Genomic DNA, 25,500 nt, shown 5'->3' on the forward strand with positions numbered 1-25,500 from the left:
ACTCAGAGACACTGTTTTACAAACTATAAAAGACACAAGTTATCACAGGGGTAGAAGCCTCTTACACCCTAAAGTATTCGAGACTTCTTCCTGGAGTTTGGATGCAAATTCTGTGGTTACTTCCCTGGGGATTGAGGGAAAGGATCTCGATGTGTGCCCCACTGTGGACACACTGTTAGAGGTCTAGGAAAATTACAGCCAGGGAAATCATTCCCAGGCTGGAGTTTCTCCTGGTTCTCTCAGATCCGTTCCCAAGCTGCCAACATGTTCAGCTCTGGTAGGGAGTTTTTCCCAGGATGATAGTTTTGTCAAAATAAAATGGAATTAATAACATAGATTAACACCCGGTGCTGACTGTGGGACCCATTCTGAAGTACTGTTCCAGAGGTGTTTTCCCAATTATCCAATGAACTGCTGTCTTGTCTTAGTTCCGCATAACATCCTATAAATATGAATCGCGTTCTCAATAAAAAGTCTTCCTTTCCCCAAGGAGATCCGTGTTGCTATCATTGCTTTCTCTAGCTCAGTAGCGACACCCTACCAACAATTGGATGGCAAGATAGATTGAATCCTAAGTTATATTATTTCTTCACTAGTTGTAACATTATTAGGTACCTTTAACTCCACAATGCATATATCTACTAGTAGTCTCTTTTTGTCTTTATTCCTGTGTAGTATTAGTTTAAGTCTTATGTCTGTTAGTTTTCTGTCTAATAAATAAATAATTAATTCTATAATAGACTGAATCAGCCATTATTAAAGAACTTGTGAACAAGAGTGGGTTTTGGGGTGCTGGCCACTTCAATAGATCTATTGCCTGCTGCCAGGCCTAGGCAAAAGGCAAGGACTTATCTAAACTCCCACACCCATTTGTAACAGTGGGATGAGAACATCTGTAATGGAAACACTTCTTTTTTAGCTCAAGTGTCAGTCATTATAGACTTGATCTTCATTGGGATCCAATTTGGAACTGCAGGATCTCACTAGAAGCTGCTGGAGATAGCCAGGACACCTACTGATAACAAATATATTAAGTACATTTTTGTCTGATAGAAAAGCCTGCAATTTTCACTAGCTCTAGAAAATCACTTCCTGTACCTCCCACTTTAGGGAAGCATTACTAAAGAATACTTTTGCAATTTTTTCAAGTTTCAAAGCACAAATCAATGGAATGTGTTTTTTCTGACATGGGCAAATTATTTAATTTAGAAACATGCACAAATCAGCCTTTTAATTTACATTCTTGTTTTTTATGGTGCCATTATAGTAAAGCTCTACATTGTATTGAAGTGTCAGAAAACTTAATAAGACAATGTGAGAAATGACTACTCACTTTAAAATTTTCAAAGGTTTATTAAACCTTGACAGATACAACAAAGGACTGAATACTGAAAAGCAGCAGAGCTGGGAGTGTGACCATCTGCAATGAGCCCATCCACAAAATGGCTGCTCCGCCTTTTATATCCCTGGTGTTGCATCAGCCAACTCTGGCCCTTCCCAAAGTCTGGCAGTCAACTCTTCTTCACTGTCCATTGGTGGAGACTTTCTTGCTACTTGATTGGAGGTGAGGTGTTGTCATGCCACACCTCTTTAGCAACAAGCTTTCCTTATTCCCAACTGCCCCATGCAAGGGGCACATGTACACGCCCTCCCTTTACATGTCCCAACAACCCTGACAACCAAGGCTGTCTGGTGGCAACAATACAGAGGGGGGAAAGAGGACCATGGGGCAAACAGAGGGTGTCCAAATAACAAACTACAATAACATAACCATACATCAATAAAACTTATTTTAACATACACACAATATTCATCCCTTAATTGCAAACAGTTACTTCAGGCACCTTATGTCTTTGCTATTAGACAGTCTTCCATTGCATCCAGCAATGACATGGGTGGTATGGAATAAACAACTAAAAGTTCTACCCCCTTTTCTCTGTAACGAGGACAGTTCCTTAAACACTGTCAAATGTTCCCTCAATCATCACATTCTTATCCATGCAGTTCCATGAAAAATCAGTTTTACATATGCTAGAGAGGAAAATAACTATCCTACATAAGTAGCACAAGATAAGGCATTTGCAGGGTTTTTTTTCCTAAATTCTTCTCAAGAAATTAAAAAAAAAAAAAAAAACAAAACAAACAACACAGCCCTCAACTGTAAGATGTGCTATTTGGATGTTCTAGCTAAGGACTGAACCCACATTCTGCATACTCATTTGATCAGTTTGTGGCATTAATATATGTTGAACTGAGGCACAGAATTAGAGCTTAAAAATATGTTTTCTCTATTTTCTTTAAATAAAAGATAAAAACCTCTAGGTGAACTGAGGTAAAACTTCAAAATCACTGGAAACTCCCAAGTTATCCTAAAATAAACAAAAAAATGAAAGCCCCAGACAAATGAATCTATAAGAGCTGGGAACCTCCATCTCAAACAGGAACTCATTTTTACTGCTACAGGATTTTATATGTGAAATTCACATGCCAAAATAATTCTCATAACATTAATGAATACTTCTGCATGAGTTAAGAGGAGTTGTACAACACTATCCCTCTGCAATGACTCAGCAAAAAGACACCAGACCATTAGACTCATAGACTGTAAGAGTGTAAAAGTTATAGGATTCTTTTGTTGGGGTCCCTCACTGGGGGCAAGTGCTCGAGCTGTTATTCTGTTTCTGCACCACGATTAAATTATTTAAAGGAACCAGACATCTGGGATTCTGCTATAGAAAACCTGGGGTCGAGCCAGTAAGGAAAAGATGTCTGTGTGAGTGTTGCTATGGGTTTAGGCTTCTTAGTGAATTTTTGTCATTGTCATAGTGAAGAGGCTGGGAGAAGGAGGGGGAGGGGGCTCCCATGGGATGGATGATCGTTGATTGAGTTAAACAAAGGGATGTGGCTGATAGCCCTGGCATACCAACGAAATAGTTTTGGGGAGGGGAATAGGGGTTTGGCAGTTTTTAGCTGGTGGTGCTTCTCTTCCACTCGCGGGACCTGGATCTGTCTCGTGGTACTGCGGAAAGACGTGCACTCTCACCCAGGTCGTTCTGCGCAGCAGCCCAGCACTATGGTGGAGTTCTAGGAGTTCTATTCCCCCCCCCAGTGCTGAGACCAGCCATCACCCGAGTGAGTTTGCAGGAGGAGCATCCCCCTTCTTTTCATCCCGTGCTGACAACAGCCCGTGACACTCCCAGGAAGTTCCGACCTTGCCAGTACTGAGACTGACCGTAGCCCATGTGAGTTTTGCAGAAGCACCCCCCGTTTTCTCTCTCCCCTGCAAGCTGCGAGTAGGTCACTGCCTCACGAAACGTGCCAGCTGGATGTGGTCATAATTACACCAAAAGGGGAATACTTAGTGGGGTGAAAGCTTCTGTTATTGTGTTGTTGTTTGTTCTGTTCTGGTTTTTACATATATTTTTAGTAAAGAACTATTATTGCCTTTTCTACATTTTTTCCTGAAAGCCCCATAATTTTGAAGCTATAATAATTTGGAGGCAGAGGTCTTCTTTCTATTCCAGGAAGGTCCCTACATTCCTTGGCAGACATTTGTCTTTTAAACCAAGACAGTGTGGAGTGTGTAGGGAGTCAAACGGGCATCCATCATCTCCCTCGAGCTGCCCACTTCCAAGGAGCTTCAGTCCCAGCGGTTAAAGTCTCAGGTGGTGTGAATGTAACTCCCAGAGTAGCTCCTGAATGGTTAGGCAGGAAAGTTTATTTAACAATTTAAGCCATAGTGAAACAAGTGAATAAAAAAAAACAAACCAAAAGCCAAAACTATATTTTCCACAGCTACATGCTAATGACCATTTTTCAGAGAAACACTGCTAACCTTTTGCTATCAGCATCATAGGCAACTATCAGTAGTATAAGTTAAACCTTTATCCAAGAATAGCAGAATAGATACATCCCATTTCCATGGAAACCCTGCCCCTACATACAGTCACACATCTCACTTGCCTCAGAAAACCCACTGAAGTTCCAGACGCACAGTTTACTCCATAGAATCATAGAATTGTTTTGATTGGAAGGGACCTGTAAAGGATATCTAGTCCAACACACCTGCAATGAGCAGGGAAATCCTTTTACTAGACTAGTTTGCTCAAAGCACAACCTGAGCTTGAACACTTCCAATGATGGGGCATCAACAACTTCTCTGAGCAATATGTTCTAGTCTCATCACACTCATTTAAAAAAAAAAAAGTCTTCCTTATGTCCAATTTAAATCTATCCTCCTCGAGTTAAAAGCTGTTACCCCTTCTGTCACTACAGGCCCTGACAAAAAGTCTCAGTCTTTATTGTAAACCTTCTTTATATAATGAAAGGTATCCCCCAGAGCCTTCTCCAGGGTGGACAATCCCGTCTCAGCCTTTCCTCATAGGAGAGGTGCTCCATCTCCCTGATCATCTTTGTAGCCCTGCGCTAGACCTGCTCCAACAAGTCCATGTCTTTCTTGTACTGGAGATGCCAGACCTAGATGCAATACTCCAGGTTGGGTCTTGCTAGAGCAGAGGGGAAGAATCATCTCACTCAAGCTGCTGGCCACACTTCTTTTGAAGTAGTCCAGGATATGATTAGCTTTTTGGGATACAAGTGCACATTGCCAGCTCATATCCAAGCCTGTCAAGGTCCTTCTGGATGGTATCCCTTCCCTCTAGTGCATCAACTGCATCACTTGCATTGCAGTCATCTACAAACTTGCTGAGATTGCACTTGTTTCCACTGTCTGTTATTGATGAAGATATTAAAGAGCACCAGTTCCAAGACAGAGCCCTGAGGGACATCATTCGTCATCAGCCTCCACCTGGACATAGAGCCATTGACCACAAGTCTCAGGCTGCATCCATTCAGCCAATTCCTTATCCACTGAATAGTCCACTCTTAAAACCCATGTCTGTCCAATTTTGAGATAAGGATATCATGTGGGACCATGTCAAAAGCCTTACAGATGTCTAGGAAGATGATATTGGTCAGTCATCCCTTGTCAACTGTTGCAGTCACTCCATCATAGAAGGCCACCTGATTGATGAGACGTGATCTACCCTTAGTGAAGCCGTGCTGTCTGCCTTGGATCATCTCCTTATCTTGCATGTTCCTTAACATTGCTTCCATGAGGTTTTGCTTCATGATATTCCCAGGCACAGAGATGAGACTCACTGGTCTGTAGTTCCCCAGCTCTTCTTTTCTCCCCTTTTTAAAAACAGGAATATGATGGGTTGACGTGAGAAGAAGAAACTCAGAGAGAAGTTCTCTCTAAGGGAGCTTCCTCTGTGGGGGTTAGGACACCTTTAACAGCCAATGGGAGAAAGTAAGTTCGCTCCGTGAACACACATTTTGAAGGAGGTAATCTGGAACTGAGTCTCTTTGTCTTTCCGGCAGCTGAGCAGGTAACATCAACCCGAGCTTACTCCCCCATGCGGGGGGGGGGGGGGGGAGGCTCGGGAGGCCGCTTGGGCCCCATTTGCAAACGAGGAGACCTGATGGCCGGGAGGAGGAGAGGCTCGTTGATAAGACCTTCACGGCTTCCTCCTCCACGGGCCTGCGGCTCTGGGGGGGGGCCCAGCTCCTGCTGCTGGCTCGGAGCAGTTTCGGAAGGGCCAGGCCTGCCCAGCCCCCACACGGCCTGGGGGAGGCAACCGGGCCCTGTCTGGAAGCAGGGGTGACCATGAGCAGTCTGGGGCTGCAGCAAGCCCCAGAAAGGCTGATTGACACCTCAGCCGCCCCCCTCCCCAGCACGGCCTGGGCCTGGCCCAACTTTCATAGTTGTGTTAAACTTTCATTCTTTAGTGCTCAGATAAGATTTGCAAAACCTCTGGCCTTCCTTTGAATATGAAAGGGAACAAGAAGATTTCTGAAGTCAGTGAAGCAAGAGCTAAATTTTTAAGATGGAAGGAGAATGAGGAGATGCTGTCAAGATGGCTGAAAATCCTTTTGTAAGATTGTAGGGATGAAGTGATGTACTGAATATTCCTATAAACCATGGAGAAAGACATGGGGGGTTGGAGATGTTCCATTTGAAGGATGATTTGACCAAAAAACACCTGTGTTGAGAATCTTTTGCCCCGAGGAAAGAAGGGGAATCTCGGTTTTCTGAGGATGAAGCATGAACAGAGAGAAAAGAAATGAAGAGAACCTTTGCTGTGGAACATTTCATTCTTAAAAGTAATACCCCATGAATCTGACATGGCCCACATCTACAGCTTTGGGAAGGCTGTGGAGTTGGGAGGAGTCTCACAATTGCAGGTTCCCGGGTGGATGCAAATCGTGAAAATGAAACCATGAGAGGACTGTTTTCTTCCTTCTTGTGGAAAAATCCCTACAGCTTCAACAAGAGGAGGCTTCTTTCTCCAGAAGTGAACTGAAAAAGACTAAGTTTGGGAACTGACCAAAGTAGTGGTTGTATGTTTGTTTTGTTGTTATGAAGGTTGGGAGAGGGAAGGAAGGAGTGGTCTGAAAAAATCTTTTTCTGAATTTGTTTTTTACCCCTTTGTTTGTGTAGTTAATAAATTTCTTTTTTTTATACCCTCTTAAGTTTTAGGCCTGCCTTGCTTTTTTTGCTCCTGGTTCTGTCTCACAACAGAAAAATGAGTTTATTTAAATTGGCAAGTCAAAACTAAGACAGGGAGGAATGTTTCCCTTTTTCCAGTCACTGGGGACTTCACCTGACTGTTATGACTATTCATAAATGATGGAGAGTGGCTCAGCAAAAACATCAGGCAGCTCACTCAGGACCCTGGGATGCATCTTATCAGGCCCCATAGACTTGTGGCTATTCATCTTCATCAAGTGGTCTTGAACCTGCTCTTCGATTATAGTGGGAGGCACTTCTCTCCCCCAACCCCCACCTAGACGTTCAGGAACTTGAGAGATGTGGGGAACATTACTGCCAGTGAAGACTGAGGTGAAGAACTCATTGAGTACCTCAGCCTTCTCCATATCTGTTGTTATCAGCTCTCCTTTCTCATTTATCCAGGCCTTTCTTTTCTGACCTATGTACTTATAGAATCCCTTCTTGTTATTCTTCACATTCCTTGCCGTGTCCTGTTTCCTAGATGCCTTGGCTTTCCTTACCTCATCCCTTTGCATCCGAACCATATCCCTGTACTCTCCCCAGGCCACTTGTCCCTGCTTCCACTGGCTGTGCATTTCCTTCTTACTCTTCAGTTTGAGGAGCAAATGCTTGCTCAGCCATGCAGGTTTTCTGCCTGCCCTGTTTGATTTCTTACACATGGGGATTTGAGGGCTCTTGGACTCTGAGAAAAGTGGCCTTAAAGAGCTGCCAGCTCTGGTCAGCACCTCTTTCCCTAAGGACAGTTTCCATGGGGATCTCATCCACTAATTATTTAAACAGCTGCAAGTTTGCTCTTCTTAAGTTCAGGGTCCCGACTTTGCTCTTTGGCATGCCCATGTTCTTCAAGGTTACAAACTCAACCAGGGCATGGTTGCTACAGCCCAGATTACCTCCCATCTTAACCTTTTTAATGAGCTCATCCTCACTTGTGAGCACCAGGCCCAGTAATGCTGCTCTTCTCACTGGTTTTCTAATACCTGGACCATGAAGCTGTCCTCTACACACTCCAGGAGTCTCCTGGATTGCTTACAGCCAGCTGTATTCCTTTCCCCCAATCGAGGTGGTTGAAATCCCCCATCAGGACAAGAGCCTGCAAGTGTGATGCTTCCTATAGCTGAAGCAAGAAGGCCTCATTAACAGGCTCCCCTTGATTGGGTGGCCTATAGTAGACCCTGACCACAAGATGTCCTTTATTGGTCTGGTCCTTGATTTTTACCCACAAGCTCTCAACCTGTTTGTGGCTGTTTCTCAGAGGCAGCTCTTCACAATCTATCCATTCCTTAGAATAGAGGGCAATGCCCCACCCCTCCTTCCTAGCCTCTTCTGAAAAGCTTGTAGCCCTCAATTGCAGTGCTCTAGTTGTGTGATTCATCCTACCATGTTTCTGTGATGGCAATTAGGTCAGAGTTTTCTAAATGCACCATGGTTTCTAACTCCTCTTACTTGTTTCCCATGCTGCATGCATTGGTGCAGAGACACCTCAGCTGATTGGGCCCTTTAGGGAGGAGCCCTTGCTAATTCCTTTTAGACAATTGACAGATATTTCCTTTCTCCTCTGTGAAGTCTTGGTGTTTCTTGGTTTCTCTCTGTCACTCAGAAGAACATCCCCTTCCCTCACTGAATGTAGTTTATCGCTCTGCTAATTAGTCCAGCCAGCTTGCTTTCCAGAACACTTACCCCATCTGGTCTCATCTGATGTCAACATACCTGGTCTCTCGAAGGTGCATCCAAGATCATAGAACCCAAAACCCCAAGCGTGGCACAAGTCACGCAGCCAGTCGTTCACTTGCTCCATTTGTCTCTTCCTTTCAGGGTCCCAGTCTCCAACTGGGAAAATAGAAGAGAACACTACCTTCACTCCTGATCTCTTCAACATCTTTCAGAGGGACATGAATTCCCTTTTGATATTTTGCAATCTCCTTGTTGCAGCCTCATTTGACCCCACATGAAAGACTAGGAGTCTTCTAGTTTTACCAGGCTTGGTAGCCTCTTTGTGACATTTTGAATGTAGGACCCTGGTAGGTAGCAAACCTCTAGAGAGGTTGTCAAGATGGCAAATAGCTGCTTCCATGCCCTCAGTGAGGAGTCTGCAATTACTAACAGCCTTCATGCTTTTTTGGTGGTACTGGTTCTAAGATGGGTGGTTGGTTTCATTAACTTTGTACCATTGTTCTTTTCTTGACTCTATTTATCATGGAGTCTTCTCCTTCCAGCCCCAGAGCATCATATCTGTTATGTAGGGACACATCTGCAGCAATGGGGAGACTTCCTTCTGCTCTAAGCAGAGACAAGAGTCCAGTCTCCCATCTCACAAATCAGCCAAGCCTGCCAACTCAGGGTTGGATGTTAACTTATGTTCCGATTGCAAGGACTGAAGACAGGACTGTCGCTATGCCTATGTCAGTGCATAAAACCATGCATCAATCTCCTGCTGAGATTCGCAGATAGTATGCTCTCTGGTGAGCTATTCATGCAACAAGCTCAAAAAGCTTATCCATCTGGGCACGCTTGCATACATGAAACCCACCTCTGCCTTCAGGCCCTAGGAGGACTTCCAGATTCTGGAGTTCCCTGCAGCTGAGGGTCTGGGTAGCTCTTTTGGTTGTCGGGAGGTCTGTTTGGGTATAGGCATATACCTGGGAAAGCTTTGGCCTCTCTGGGTTTCAGCCTCAGCTCGGCAGCTGTGACAGGTAGAAACCATTTTTGTTCCAGTAGAAGGATGCTTCTTGTTGCTTCCAGAATAGAAGTACGTGTCCCTTCTGTATGAACTGCTGCACCATGCCCTGACTGACGTGCCATGTCCTGGTTGTCTGTCTTGTAAAAGCCCTTCTTTTTATTCTTCACCTCCCTTGCCAAAATGAGCTCCAGCTGTGTCTTAGAATTCCTGATCCAATCCCTACACACCCTGGCAGCATTCCTATATTCTTCCCAAAATACATGTCTGTGGTGGTTTGTATAAATTTCTGATATAATTCCCTGTCAGGACCTGGGTAGCCTCCTATGGACCTGACAAGGACCAATCGTTGTCTGATTTTTAATATTGACACATTGTTAAACCAATGAGAAAGTTTATGCACCTTTGTGAAACACACGTGTAAAGAAGAAAAAACCCTAGGAATTTCTCTCTCGTTTCCGGCCTCTCAGAAGGTAACACGGGCCCAGGCCCTTCTGCGCGGCCCGGGCCGGCTGGACAGGGGCAGGCGGGCTCTGATGCAGGGCTCGGGAAGCCCTCTGGGCCCCGTTTTTGGCTGGGGCCTCTAATAAAGAGGGGGAGGGGAGGCCCGCCCAGCTCCTAAGATCGTAGCCTTTCTTCCCTCCCCCCCCCCCCCCCCCCCCCCGGCGCCGCCAGGGGCCCCACGGCTCGGCTGAACATCTAGCCGACATTAAAACTCTGCCCTGTCACGGGCCCAGGCCGAGCCGGGGGCTCCGCGGGGTACACCCAAGAGAGCAGCTCCAGGCGGCTGGGGGAGAGACGGCCAGGCCCCGTTCCAGCAAGGCCTTCCCCGCCCTTGCCTGCAGGATGGGGGGGAGGGAACACAATCAGCCCGTGGCTGGAACTGAATGAAGCGGAAGCCAGAGGACAGTGGTGCAGCAAGAGCAGCCACCACTGTTTCTTGCTGGACCCCTGTTATCTTGGCCCAGCCCCCAACGCACTCGAAGTCTGAAATACTTCACCCCAAGTGCTCCAGCTGCTGCCCCGGCAAGATATTAACTCTTTCACTGCCCAGAATGAGACTTGCAGATACTTTGTTCTCTCTCCTGAGTGAAAGGAAAGGACTGAGATGAAGATACACACAGAAACAGCATGAAAACACCAAGGTCAGACAAAAGGAAGGAGTCAGGTCCCGGATGGAAAGGACTAATGGAGATGCCTCACTCTTGCACTGAATTTTCTCTTTTTTTAAGCTGTGGAGAAGAGACTCTTGTTTCCCTATAACTCATAGAAATGCATTATGGGGTGGATGAAATGTTCTAACTGTAGACATGAGCAGAGGCATTTGTGCTAAAGTAAGCAGATGTTGAAATAGCTGTGATCTCATGAGAAATTTGAACGGAGAGAAGACCCCTGCTGCCCCCCAGGGAAGAGAAGAAAAAAGACCTCTGTTTTCAAACACAAAGAGAGCTTTTGTTTGAACTGTTATAATCCTTAAAGTGTGCCACATAAGTTGACATGGTCCTCAGTAACAGTTGTGGGAAGACTGTTAGTCGAGGAAGGGATTTTTACACAGTAATCAGATTTACATTCTCTCGGGCGGCTGTTCACTGTGACATTGAAAACTGTTTCTTGTGGAGAAAATCTCCATAGACTGAAGAGAAATCTCCTCTCCCAAGTAAATTGGTGAAAGACTATTTTTTAGAGATGATAAACTGACTGATTTGTTTCTGTACATTGTCAGTGTGAAAGAAAAGAAGTTGTGGGGGGAGAAGTATTCTGAAAGTTTTATTCTGATTCTTATTATTTTTTCTTATAGTTTCTAGTAATAAAGTTTTTTCTTTGTGCCCTTTAAATTTGAGCCTGTTTTGCCTTCCTCCTAATCCTATCTCACAGCAGGAAATGGGTAAATAATTCTAGTGGGTGCATTGGCAATTTAGCCAGTGCTAAACCCACGACAATAATTGGTGCATTGGCCAGGGAATCTCAAAGTGGTGAACCAAAACCACTACAATGTCCCTGGTTCCACTGCCTGTACATTTTCTTCTACAGTTTAGTTTGAACAGGAAGTCGTTACTCAGCCATGCTAGTCTCCTGCCTTCCTTGCCTGATTTCTTACAAATGAGAATTGAGAGCTCTTGCACCCTAAGAAAAATGTTTTTAAAGAGCTGCCAGCTCTCTTCAGCTCCTTTACTTCTGAGGGCAGTTTCCCTTGTGGTCCCATCCACTAATTCCTTAAACAACTCAAAGTTCACTCTCAGGGTCTTGACTTTACACTTTGGTCCATATCCCTCAAGATTGTGAATTCCACCAGGGCATCGTCACTGCAGCCCAGACTTCCTCCGATATTGAGTTCTGCAGTTGGTGAGCAGCAGGTCTAGTAATACTTCTTCACTAGCTGGGCTGTCTATTACCTGGATTAAGAAATTCTCCTCAGTGCCCTCCAGTAGCTTGCTGTCTTGCTTTCCCAGGAGGTGTCAGGGTGATTGAAGTCTGGCATCAGGATCAGAGCCTGCAATTGTGATGCTTCCTGTATTTGAAGTAATAATGTTTCTTCAACAGGGTTCCCTTGATTGGGCAGCCTCTAGTAAATACCAGCCACAAGGTTTCCTTTGTGGAAACTGGAGCTCCATGCAGTCTGAGGTCTGGACAATTATATCGATCCTTAGGAAGTCTGGGTAGAGACTTCAGCATAGGTAGGCTGTAGTGCTTCTGCTTGTGTTACAGCCTTAATCTTGCAGTTGTGGAGGGACACCATTTTCTTTCAGGAGGTCACAGTGTCCTTAGAGTTCTCAGAAAACTCATCCAGTTATAGAAAGGAAATTCTTTTTAAAGATGTTGTCCTTCTAATTGTAATTTCCTAGACATCTCAAGCTTCTGTGTAGGCTTACAAAGCCACCATTTAGTTGGAGTGACCATTGAGGATACAGTCTAAGCCTGTGGATGAACAGAGCAGGCAGCAGCCCAATAACTGGCAGAGTTTCCTTCCCTTCCCATGCAAAATTCTAATCAAACTGATGCTGCTTCCCTGAACAGATACTGCACTCTGTTTGCATGCCCTAGTCTAGTGATCTTGTTCTCAGCACTCCCTACGGACCCGTTATACACAACTTTGTAGTGGGTTGACCCTGGCTGGATTCCAGACACCTACCAAACCTTCTCTGTCACTCCCCTCTGCAGCTGGACAGGGGAGAAAAAATATAATGAAGGGTTCATGAGTTGAGATAAGGACTAGGAAAGATCACTCACCAAATACTGTCATGGGCAAAACAGGCTAGAATTAGAGATATTAATTGAATTTATGGCTAACAAAACCAGAACAGGATAATGGGAAGTAAAATAAAACCTTAAAAACACCTTCCCCCCACCCCTCCCTCTTTCCCAGCTCTACTTCCTCCCCCAACAGCACAGGGAGATGGAGAATGGAGGTTATACTCAGTTCATAATGTTGTTTCTCCTGCCACTCAGGGAGAGGAGTCCTTCCCCTGATCCAGCATGGGGTCTCTCCCATAGGAGATAGTTATCCATGCACTTCTCCAACATGAGTCCCTCCCACAGACGGCAGTCCTCCCCAAACTGCTGCAACCTGGGTCACTTTCACAGGGTGCAGTCCATCAAGGACAGGTTGCTCCAGCAGGGGCTCCTCTGTCCATGGGCTTCCCATGGGGTCACAGCCTCCTCTCAAGCATCTACCCACTCCAGCATGGGTCTCCTCCACTAGTTGCAGGTGGATCTCTGCATCCCTGTGGACCTCCATGAACTGCAGGGAGACAGCTGCTTCACCATGGTCTTCACTATGGGCTGCAGAGAAATCTCAGGCGCCTGGAGTACCTCCTCCTCCTCCTTCTCCACTGACCTTGGTGTCTGCAGAGCTGTTCCTCTCACATATTCTCATCCCTCTCTTCTCTGGCTGCAATTACAACTGTGCAATAACTTCTTTTTCCTTCTTCTTAAATATGTTATCACAGAGGCATTACCAGTGTTTCTAATTGGCCCATCCTTGACTAGCAGCATGTTCATCTTTGGAGCTGCCAGAGAGTAGCTCTGCCAGACAAGGAGGAAGCTTCCAGCAGCTTCTCACAGAAGCCACCCCTCTAGCCCCCTGTGAGAGACTGGAGGGATTTCTGGCTCAAAACATTTTTGTGTGAGTGTGTGGGAGAAGAGGTAGACCAGGCCTTGACCTGGTGAGGTAGTGCACTGCCCTGTACACCCCACCCCCCTGGGCCTATGTCCCAACCCCTGCAGTGGTTGACAATCACTGGCACACCGGAGGCAATGCTCCACACCCTGCCTCTGGAGTTCCTAATCCAGCTCCTAAGTGGCCAGATGACCAGAAGTCCCACCTGGGGGAAAGGCCCAGGAAGGCCAAGGGATATTTAAAGCGGAACACGAGGCAAGCACATATCTTGACCCTACCTCCTCTTGGAATTTCTATCAGCTGAACACTACTGGAACCCAGGACTGGTAGTTATGTGTGTCCTTTTCTACATCTTTTCTGTATTTCTCTCCTTCTTCTTCTAATTTCCTCTTCACAGAATTTTTGAGTAACTTAAAATCAAACAGGCTTAGAGTTTGCCAAGTTGAATGGGCCAAGTTAATGCTTTGGGAAGTGTTCTATGCTGATTGAATGACTCAACTTTTTGCCAAAGTTCTTTGATTTTCTAAAGTTGCCAGTAAAGTTTTTCTTGCTGTTTTGACCTCTTGAGAATATCTTGTCAGTATTTCTCTCATGCATCTAACTCAGAGTACATGAACAACCATAAGCCCTTTTAAAGGTCTCATTGAGCATTTTTTTGGAGCATTACACCCCCCCCGCTACCAAAGCTTGGCCATGCAAACCCAATACAAACTTCCTGCCATTTGAGCTGTCTGGAAGAACAGCTGGCATTGCCGGACTCTCCCCTGCCTCTCTTGTGAGACCTGCTGTCTGCTGGCTGGTCTCTCCCCCACTTACAGCTCAAGGGTGTTGGGGGTCTAGAAACCATCTCAGACACCCCCTGGGTACCTAACAAGCCTTACACTCTCAGCATGTGACAACTGCTGCTGTTGATGTCTGCTTTCTACAATTTTATAATTTTATAATAATTTTATTAATAATTAAAGTTTAAATATTAAAACAATGAAAATTAAACCAAAATAAAACACAGGCTTGGGACTCTGCTTTATAAAACTGCTGAACAAACCCTACCATGGTTGGGGTGGGAGGAGTTTAAGCCAGTGGGTGTTCACTCTTCCTGAATGGGTGGGGAACATGAATAAGTTTGAACATGTCTGTGGGACTAGGGACCAAATATGGGAGGCTAATCAAGAGGTCCACACACAACCCCCACTCTGTGCAAAGAAGAGACCAGTCCTGTGAGTCTGATCGAGAAGCCCTCTATGGTGGTTTGACCCCATTTGGTAGTTAAACACCACACAGCTGATTGCTCATTCTCCCCTGCAGCAGGATGGGGGAGACAACAGGAAAAGCAAAGGCAAGAATACTTATGGGATGAGATAAAGAGAGTTTAATAAGCAAAGAAAAGAGGAAGAAGAAAGGAAAAAACCTGAAGTGATGCAATCGCTCAACACCTCCCACAAGTAGACCAATGACAAGCCAGCCTCTGAGCAAGGCCCCAAGCAACCTGGTCGAATTGGTCCTTCTTTGAGCAGGAGGTCTGACTAGATGACTTACAGAAGTTCTTTCTAACCTAAATTATTCTATGATCCTGTGATCATCCTCCTCTGAGTAGACAGACTAGATGGCTTCCTGTTCTCCCTTCCAAGCAAAATTATTTTATGATTCTAGAGTAATGGAAGACTCAAGGAGTGACATCCTCTAATCATTGCTTCAACCTCAAAGGATCCATAAGCATAGATTGTACAGACAGTATCTCTAGGTATTTAACACAGATCCCCTGCCTCTGAGAAAAGGATTATGCTCTCTGGATACCTCACACACAGGGAGGGAAAGCTAGAGCTGAGTAGTGCAACAGTCATCCTTATTCACCAAGAAAGAGTTCTCTGATATTTGGGAACCAGCTTCCTTACCAAGTATGCTGGTTTGGCACTAAAGACAACTCAAGGAAGGGATTTTTTTCTGAGAGGAGTAGCTAGGCTTCCTCTATGTCTGACAAAAAACAATCAGTGATTGTTTTTGAGAACTGACAAATGGTTAAACCACTGAAAGAGATGGACACGCCTCAAACCCTGGAAAGCTCTCTTTCCCTTCCGGCCTCAGTACAGGTAACACAGGCCCGGCCCCCTCTGCACGGCCCGCGGGCCTGGCCGGGGGCGGGCTCTGACGCAGGGCCCGTTTTCGGCCGGGGCACTCGATAGAAAGGGGGGAGGGGAGGCCCGCTCAGTTGATAAGACCCTAGCGCCCCCCCACCCCCTCCCCCCCCCCGGCGCGGCCCGCAGCGTCTCCAGGGCGGCCGGGACCGCCCCACCGCCGTGTCCCCGCGCGGCCTGGGAGAGAGACAGCTGCTCCCAGGTAGGGGCCGCCCCGCCGCTCCCCTCCGGCCCAGCGGAGACTGGGCACCGCCGTAGCCCCTGTGGCCGCGGAGGGGGAGGGGGGGGGAGGGGGCTGAGCCAGGCCCCCTGGAATGGAATGCAGCCAGAACAACCACCACCGCTTTCTGGCTGGGCCCTTGCTAAGATCCTAGTCCAGCCCAGTGCGGCCTTAAAAGACTCTTTATCGTTAATAGCTCCGGGCTGCCACCCGGAAGAGATCACATGACCATCTGCAGGCCCGGTCAAGGTATTTCCTCTTTCACTGCCCAGAATGAGACTTGCAGACACTTTGTTCTCCCTCCTGAGTGAAGAGGACCAAAATGAGGATACACACAGAAACAGCATAAAAACACCGAGGTCAGACAAAGGGAAGAGTCAGGTCCCAGATGAGAGAAGGAGGAGAGTCGTGGACTGAAATTTCTCTTTTTTTAAGCTATGGAGAAGAGACTCTAGTTTCCCTATAACTGAGGAAGGCATTTTGGGGTGGATGAATGCTCTAATTGTAAATATGGGCAGAGGCATTTGTACTAAAGTGAGCAGATGTTGAAACGGCTGTGATCCCATAAGTTTAAATAAAGAGGAGAGAATAAAAACCCTGCTGCCCCCAGAGAAGAAGAAGAAAAACCTCTGTTTTCAAGGACAAAAAGAGCTTTTGTTTAAACTGTTATAATCCTTAATGTGTGCCCCATAACTTGACATGGTCCTCGATAACGTTTATAAGAAGATTGTTAGTCAAGGAAGGGATTTTTACAAAGTGTGATAATTGATAAAAGATTCGTGTTAATCACAAAAGCATTGAGGTTTGTATAAACCAGAATACTAAGCTCTGAAGTGAAGCATTGTCAGGAAAATTAATCCACAAACACCAGAGGTTTATGTCCAAAAAGGAGACAGAGGAGTCCTTTTTGCTTTATTCGAATAAAGGGAGAGGCCATGGGACATTCCCCTGGGATCTCTCAAATTTTCGGAGGACACAGCCTCCTTTTTATCCTATTTTCCCGGCCGCATTTCCCTCTCTCTTTCCCCATTGGCTTAGGTACTTGAGAGGCACAGACTTCCCGGAACGCCTGATACCTGAAATTCCCCTCTAATGTATAACCCTCCCTTTTAATTTTTAATTCTTATAGAATTCATAGTTTTCCCCCCGTTGCTTCTTTCATCTTTCGATATCCAATTTCATTTATCAGCAGCCCTACAGTTTGTTTGTAAAGGCAAATATCTCTTTCCATTCATCAATCAGTGGAATCCATCCCATTGTTTCTTTTATCTCTCAGTGCTAGCCTTATCTATAGGCTGATCCACAACTCATTTGTAAAGACAAATTTAACATTCCTCTCAGCATGGACACTAGATAAAGGAAAATATATGATAAACTAATTCTGTTTAAAATCACCTTGTTATGGTATATTATGTTTTGTTTTCCAAATAAGTTGTATAAGCTACCAGTTTGCAAAATCGGACTTCCCAAAAAGCCCTTCCTGCCTTTGTCTAATCAATACTGCCTGTCTCAAGCACCAGACTTCCAGAACTTCTCTGGTGGTTATCTACAAGGACCAGATGGCTATCTGTGACTGATTATCACCCAAAGGCTTTGTGAATTTATGTAAGGATGTTTATTCAACCACCACTGCTTATGACAACAAAAAACCAAAAATTATTGATTACAACGAGAAACCACAGTATAAGAAGAGGCTGCAAACCAAGGTTCAGTGGAGCGTGGAGTGGGCGGTGACCTCTCACGTTCCCCAGCGCGCTGCTTGCTCTTTCTATATCAAATAAAGCAATCTAAATTTTGCTGAATATCGAGACTTTTGTCTCTCATTTATAACAATTTGGTGCCGAAACCCGGGACGTCCTTGGAGCCCTGAGAGGCACTGGGGGGAGGCGCCCCACTATTGTGGCCCCAGTTCGTCAGTGATTCTCAGGACCCAATGACGTACCGCACCATATAGACTGAGCAAGGAAAATCTCCCCGGAAGACCGCGGCAAAATCACCTGTAATTCTTGTGCACGAAGACCCAGACAGGAGCATCGGACTGTAAGTATCTGTCTGGTTTGGTGGGGATGACTGTGTGCTTGCCTGAATGAGACGTGGCCTTTGCTGTGAAGCGAGAGTGGAGTCCTATTTGCGTTTCCAGCATCCCGCGAGGGACCTGGCCGGTGACCGGACGAAGCGAGTGAGCACAAAGGGAAAGACTGCTTTTCTTGTCCTAGCCCAGGTAGAGGCTAGGTCCTTCCCATCCTAGTCCACGTAGAGGCGGGACCCGGAGAGGGGGGAAGGGGGAGGAAAAGAAAAGCAGATTGCAACACACCAGTCACGGAGGGAGAAGGGAAAAGCTGCTTTTCCCATCCCAGCCCAGGTAGAGGCAGGTTCCAGTCCATCCTGACCCAAGGAGAGGCAGGGGTTCGGGCGGAACACATCGGGGAGTACAAACACCTCAAGACAGTCCCTTGAGGTAAAAATGGGATAAAAAAGGGAGTAAGACTCTGAGTCCCAGGGACCCACGAAGAGGTCCAAGTTCATTTGGTCCACAAAGAGAAAGGGAAAATAAAGACAAGTAGGTTGCCAGAAATACCACCAGGCAGCCCTTTGGGAGTAATATTAAGACGTTGGATCACAGAGGCGGTATACAGAGGAAAAAGTAAAGAAAAATTGATTCAATATTGCATGGTGGAATGGACCAAGGAAATGATCCTTAAAGATAACCTATACTGGCCCATGTTCGGATCATTTGAGGGTTGGATTTGTCAGGCATTAAACACATACCTGGATTGTAAAGAACCATTTAACAGAGAGGAATGTGATTATGCTGCCCTGTGGGCAAAACAGTACAAGCCATCCTTGATATATACTCTAAAAAAAAAGAGGATGAGGATAAAAAAAAAGGTTACCTGGGAACCACTTGATAATCTCCCACCTCCGTATAATACAGAAAATACAGGAGACCCCCCCCACGCACCCACTTCTTCTCCTCCTGGCACGCCCATAGCTCTAAGAATTCGCTCCAGTCAAAGAAATACCAGGAGAGATAGTATCACCAGAGAGGAGGGAGATAAAGACACCACGGCTCGCCTTTACCTCCTGAGGGAAGTGCCATTAGCAGGACAACAGGCTGGATTAATTGGATTTGTAAATGTTCCCTTAAACACAGGGGAAGTGAGAAACTTTAAAAAAGAAATGGGAAAACTATTAGAAGATCCTATAGGGGTATCAGAGAGACTAGATCAATTCCTCGGACCAAGTATGTATACTTGGATGGAATTACAATCTATATTAAGTATCCTATTCACCACAGAAGAACGGGAAATGATCAGACAGGCTGGAATGAGGGTATGGGACCAGGAGCATCAGATTGGACCTAGGGGAGACCAGAAATGGCCATTAAATAATCCTAACTGGGATAATCAAAATTATGTCCATCGCCAGAATATGATGGACTTAAGATGGATACTCGTTAAAGGTAGCCGAGAATCAGTTCCTAAAGGACAAAATATTAATAAAGCCTTTAGTGAACAACAAAATAGGACAAATCCCCGACTGACTGGGTAGAGCGACTGAGGAAAGGTCGCCAAATGTACTCTGGGATAGACCCTGACACACAAGTGGGTCAGGCACTCCTCAAAACCCAATTTGTTGCTCGATCATGGGGAGATATTAGAAAGAAATTAGAAAAGTTAGACGATTGGCAAGATCGGGGGTTACAAAAATTGCTAAGAGAAGCAGAAAGCAAAGCAAAAATCTTTATAGCTGCAGTTTGTAAAACACAGAAAGAAACCCAGCAGAAAGGGGGAGGGAAACCACGAAAACCCCCACCAAAAAAAGGAAATGAAGCAGGAAATAATTCACCAAGGCGAACCTGCTTTTACTGTAACAAGAAAGGTCTCCTACTCAGGACTGAAAGTCACCTGCCCCAAACCCGGGTCTAGCCTGTTCATCAAGAAAAAGTGTCCATATTGTACTGAGTTGTTGTGGTGTTATTCCTATGGTGGGTATCCCCCATTCGCATTATGTGTCCAGTGTAAAAGAAATGAATGTAAGGAAACTATTAAAGTATTAATACCCTATCAGCACAAGGAGAAAATAAAATTGATGATCATAACTGGTGGAAGGAATAAGGAAAAAGAGAGCCAGAGCAGAGGTATTGACAAGAAAGTGTCAGAAGGGTTGTCTATACTGTGCTGTTACTGCTGTACCTCGTACTGGAATGTTAAAGCTAAAAGCTGGGACAAAATTAAAAAACACTACCAAAGGAGAAAGACAATGTGGGAGACCCCAGGACATATTCCCTGCTGCCGAGAAGATTAAACAAACCTCGGCTACTGGGAGCAACCCCGTAGGCCTTGAGGAAGGCAGAGGAATGAAAATGGTCATGGGAGTCATCCTATTGCTCATGATGATAAAAGGAAATAGTGCTGATGCTTGTTCCAAGTGTTACCAGACAATTAGGTACGGCAGACGCACGGTATCCAACCTTGCCTTCCATACACATATCAATTCAGCCTGCTATAATAAACACAACTTAGAAACTTGCACTATTATGGGAAGAAGTTACTGGGTAGCCACCAATTTGGGAAAAGGAGGGTGAGCTCCATCAGTATACCAAAGTTGTCCAGTAGGAGAGACACACCTCTGCTTCACAAAAGAAGGTATGTGGAGATATTCAAATCAGGGAAGAGTGCAAGATCACTACAAGAAAGAATTGATAAAAAATATAACTAAGGTGTTCAAAGGAACAAAGACAAACCATGAAGGAAATTTTAACTTGTATGAGAAAATAAAACAACAACTCAGCGAACAGGACTTACCCACCTTGGGAAAAAAATTATTTGTAGAATTAATGAAAGAAATCACTACTGAACTAAACTTAACTCACTGTTGGATCTGTGGAAGAATGCAAATGACTGAACAATGGCCATGGAGGGGGGAGGGGTTGGGCCCAGAGCAGTTGTTACAGTGGAATCAAACGGAAATATCGAAGGAAGTCAATAAACCTAAAGGGTGGGTTCTAAGTCATGAAGTAATAAAAGAGGTATGTATAACACGTCAAGGAACTAACTGTACCCAATATGTGGGGCACACCCCCTGTAAGACTATCCTGATTACAAATGCAAGCAATCAGTCTTGGTGGCCCAAAGCTCCAGAAGGCTATTGGGGAAAGTTAAGTAAAGGTAACTGTATAAAGAACAATTTTACAGGACTATGCTGGTATAATAAAAATAGAGCCAACCCATATGAAGAAGTAAAAAGTGTAAAGACCTATTGGCAACAACCTGAATCAGTTAAACTATGCTGGAAAGCCCCAGATGGAATATTTTGGATCTGTGGGAAAAAAGCTTATAATACCTTACCAAAAAGATGGAGAGGAACATGTACTCTAGGGATTATCCAGCCTGCGTTTTTTACATTACCAAAGGAAAAGGGTAATAAAGTGTTAAGAGTTCCCTTGTATGAAACTTTGTATCGAAATAAAAAGAACACAGACATAGGGGGAACACAAATATGGAAGGATGACGAATGGCCCCCAGAACGAATTATTAAATATTATGGACCAGCTACCTGGGCTCAAGATGGGAGCTGGGGCTATCCCACTCCAATTTATATGCTAAATAGAATTATCAAGCTACAAACTGTAGTAGAAATTACTTCAAACCGGACAGCCCGAGCAATGGAATTGATAGCTAAACAACTTACCCAAACTAGAGCAGCAGTATATCAAAACCAACTGGCTCTAGACTATCTGTTAGCTGAAGAAGGGGGAGTGTGTGGAAAGTTTAATAATTCTGAATGCTGCTTAGAAATTGATAATAATGGTGAAATAATTACTAAAATTGCAGAAGAAATAAAACGAATAGCCCATGTACCTGTACAAACCTGGAACTCTATGCTTAATGATAATTGGTGGAATAACCTGTTGGGGGAAACTTGGTGGAAAAAATTAGAATTTATATTAACATGAGCATTATTAGGACTACTGTTCATCCCTTGTCTTATTCCATACTTCATTCGACTAATCCAGTCAGTGGTTCAAGGAATGCAAGTTGCTACAATACCAATAGACCCTGAGAAGGCAACAAAATTAATGGCAGTACAAGAGGTACTGACAAAATTTGAAACAGAACACGAATCAATGGGATTGTCTTGGGGTGACTGTATGATGCCTATATCCTCAAATCGTCTGTTCTGTTGGTGTTGAATATTAAATTCTGCAACTTTAAGACTGGTTCCAGGAGTGAAAGGGCAGAGCGGGGAAGAAGAAGAAGTGCAGAGTTTGTTATCAGAGACTGCACTGGCTCCCCCGCATTCCTGCTCTCAGACTGTGTTGTCTGCGGTGGACAGCGAGAGAGAGCTCTCCTTTGCTCTTGGTTAGTTTTTTGGCTAGCTGAGGCAGAGAAGCCCCCTGGATTTTTTTTTTTTGGTTTTTTGTTTTTTTTTTTTTCGTTTTTTTTTTTTTCCTTCTATTCTCCTGGAACTGTTTGAACCTGCTTTGGGCTGAAAACCCAGAAGAGCACCGGGAGCTCACACCTGTGGCCCACCGGGCCTGGCCTGGGCCGCGGCATCCCCAGCACAGGAGGGACTGAGAACAGACTGAGTGAGCCGGGCAGCCACGGAAAGAACTCTTCTAAATCTGCCGTCTCTTCGGAACAGCGAGAGGTTTTGCTGTTTGATATTGTTCATTGTTGTGTTGGGAGGTGTGTTGCCTGTTGAATAAACAGTTCTTTTTTTCCACTTCTCTCCAATATTTTTTTTCCTTTTTCCCGAGGGACCTCATTCAGAGGTTTCCTCCCAAATTTGCCCTAAACCAGGACAGGGATAAAAAAAGAGAATTGGGGAAATTGTGACAATTGATCAAAGATTCATGTTAATCACAAAAGCATTGGGGTTTGCATAAACCAGAATACTAAGCTCTGAAGTGAAGCATGGACACTAGATAAAGGAAATTTTATGATTAAATAATTCTGTTTTAAATCACCTTGTTATGTTGTATTATGTTACATTACATTATGTTATGTTTTTCAAATAAGTTGTATCGGCTACCAGCTTGCGAGATCGGACTTCCCAAAAAGCCCTTCCTGCCTTTGTCTAATCAATACTGCCTATCCCAAAAACCAGACCTCCAGAACTTCCCTGGTGGTCATCTACAAGGACCGGATGGCAATCTGTGACTGATTATCACCCAAAGGCTTTGTGAATTTGTGAACAACGAGAACCCACAGTATAACAAGAGGCTGCAAACCAAGGTTCGGTGGAGCATGGAGTGGGCGGTGACCCCTCGCGTTCCCCAGCGCGCTGCTTGCTCTTTCTATATCAAATAAAGCAATCTAAAATTTTGCTGAATATCGAGACTTTTGTCTCTCATTTATAACACAAACAAACTGTAGGGCTGCTGATACATGAAATTGGATATCGAAAGATGAAAGAAGCAACGGGGGAAAACTATGAATCCTATAAGAATTAAAAATTAAAAGGGAGGGTTATACATTAGAGGGCAATTTCAGGTATCAGGCGTTCTGGGAAGTCTGTACTTCTCAAGTACCTCAGCCAATGGGGAAAGAGAGAGGGAAATGCGGCCGGGAAAATAGGATAAAAAGGAGGCTGCGTCCTCCAAAAATTTGAGAGATCCCAGGGGAATGTCCCATGGCCTCTCCCTTTATTCGAATAAAGCAAAAAGGACTCCTCTGTCTCCTTTTTGGACATAAACCTCTGGTGTTTGTGGATTAATCTTCCTGACGTTCTCCACGTTTTCCCGTCCTTAGCCCTGCTGCTCAAGAAGTCTCCTACCGCATGGTTGCAGCCACGTAGCCGCCCGTGTGCGCCCAAGATGGCGGAAACCACCTGGTTGCAGGCACGGGGTCTCCCTTTCCGCCCCTTTCTGCGCCCAGTCCCTCCCCTCCCGTTTGGGACCCTGCCCCCAGGCACGCCCCGCCCTTTGGTTCCCACGGGCCCAGTCCCAGAAATTTGTGGGGGGGGTCAGAGTCACAGCCCCCGACTGGCAAATTAATCCCTCTTCGGAACCCGCTCCCACCGCACAGCTTGGGGAGTTCTGCGAAACCGGGAGAGCACGTGTTCACATCAGTTGCCATGGCACCGCGAGACATGGCGCGGGCGGCGAGTGTCGCCGCCCTCCGCAGCCGCGCCGAATAGCTGCGGCCGCGGAGAACCCGCGGCCGCCTCGCTGCCGCTGCCCGGGTCAGGGCCGCCCCGGGGCGGCCCTTAGCAACCACGCCGGCTCCAAGACAAACAGCAAAACAGGAGCCGAGAGCAGTGGTCTGGCCTGGGAGCTTCCATGCAGCTCACAGCAGCGCCAGCAGCAGCGCAAGCCGTGCCGTAAGCACCAAAGCATGACACCATCCCGCAAGCCGCGCCGCCACCGACAAAATGCCCCCTCGCCTGTGCCGCCGGAGGGAAAAGTGGAGGAAGCCGCATGCGCCGGTCCTTCGCGCCGCCGCCTCCTGCCTCCAGCGGTGCCACAGCCAGCGACAGCCTTGTCAGCACCGGCTCGTCCAGCAACACAGCCATGGACACAAACTCACTGGCAAAAGTAAAAAGGTCATCGCTAAGAAATTTTTGGGGACAGTGAAGTGGTTCAATGTGAAAAATAAATACGGATTCATCACCCGAAATGATACCAAGGAAGATGTGTTTGTCCATCAGACTACAATCAAGAAGAATAACCCTAGGAAATATCTCCGCAGTGTAGGAGATGGGGAGACTGTGGAATTTAATATAGTACAAGGAAAAAAAGGCCCCCAAGCAGCTAATGTCACAGGGCCTGGTGGAGACCCAGTGCAATGAAGCAAATATGCACCAAACTACCCACGTCCTAGAAGACGTCCCCCACACATACACCAAAGGAATGAAGCCCAAAGCCAACAGCCATCAAGCCTCAGCAGCAGCCCAACAGCAGGGACAGCACAAAACACCAACCAGCCGTCCTGCAACCAAAAGCCCTTTTCTGTATTTGCAAACCTTCTCAAATGGATAAGCCACACTCCCTCGAATGCCTTCCCCCACTCCCTATTGCCCCCTTACCTCCCTCCCACTTTTCCCTTTTTCCACCTACAAAATAAGTCAAACCCCTTTCAAAATTTCCCCAAATCCTATTACCCCTTCTTTATGTTCCCTCAAATTCCTACCTCCCTTTCCCCTCTATGGTCTTCCTCCCACAGCCATGCTTCTCCCTACCTTTTCTACCCAGCTGCCAATCCCTTTTCCCAAAGTTCTTAATACAAGGGGGAGGGGGGATGAAATGGGGGGGGGGGGGGGAGGGGGAAAGAAAGGAAATTCTCCTATGGTAACAGCCTTTTTCTTCAAAATTAACGATCTCTATTTGGAGTTCCAACAGATACACCACCCTCACTCTACCTTGTACAGGTTCAAGCACAGCCAACCCCACTGCTAACAGCCGCCAAAGTTCCAGTCTGTGCTGAAGAATCCCTTTCCTGATTCAATTTCCTAATAAGCCATGCCAAGAAAACCTCACCTCCCTTCCTACCAGCTGCAAGACACTTCAAAAAACCTGTTCAGACATTGGAGACTCTGGGGATGGCTTGCATTTTGAAAATTTTCTTATGGATGCTTTTGATTGTTTTGTCATTTTGTGTTCATTCAGTTGCCTCAAACATTTACTTTTAAAATCCTTAGAAGAAGCTTTCTTAATTAATAAAGAAACAAGTTGTGGAGACTCTGAAAGGCACTCCCAGTTAGGGAAACAGGAGAGGCCTCTCTCACCTATCCTCTCTGATAGCAAACCCTGTTCTATCAGGCCAATTTACCCCTGTT

General features: G+C 45.6%; 1 long non-coding RNA gene across 1 annotated transcript in view; it reads right to left on the reverse strand.

Moving 5' to 3' along the window:
* Nucleotides 1-9,365, reverse strand: part of LOC148220239 (uncharacterized) — a 122,036-nt gene extending 112,671 nt beyond the window's left edge. The window contains exons 1-2 of the long non-coding RNA XR_015798917.1: nucleotides 9,211-9,365; nucleotides 8,282-8,401 (exon numbers count right to left, since the gene is read on the reverse strand). This is a non-coding gene — a long non-coding RNA (uncharacterized LOC148220239). The remainder of the gene's footprint in view (nucleotides 1-8,281; nucleotides 8,402-9,210) is intronic.
* Nucleotides 9,366-25,500: the final 16,135 nt, after the last annotated feature.

This window comes from Sturnus vulgaris, chromosome W (assembly GCF_052056855.1).
Source record: "Sturnus vulgaris isolate bStuVul1 chromosome W, bStuVul1.hap1, whole genome shotgun sequence".
NCBI classification, from domain to species: Eukaryota; Metazoa; Chordata; class Aves; order Passeriformes; family Sturnidae; genus Sturnus; species Sturnus vulgaris.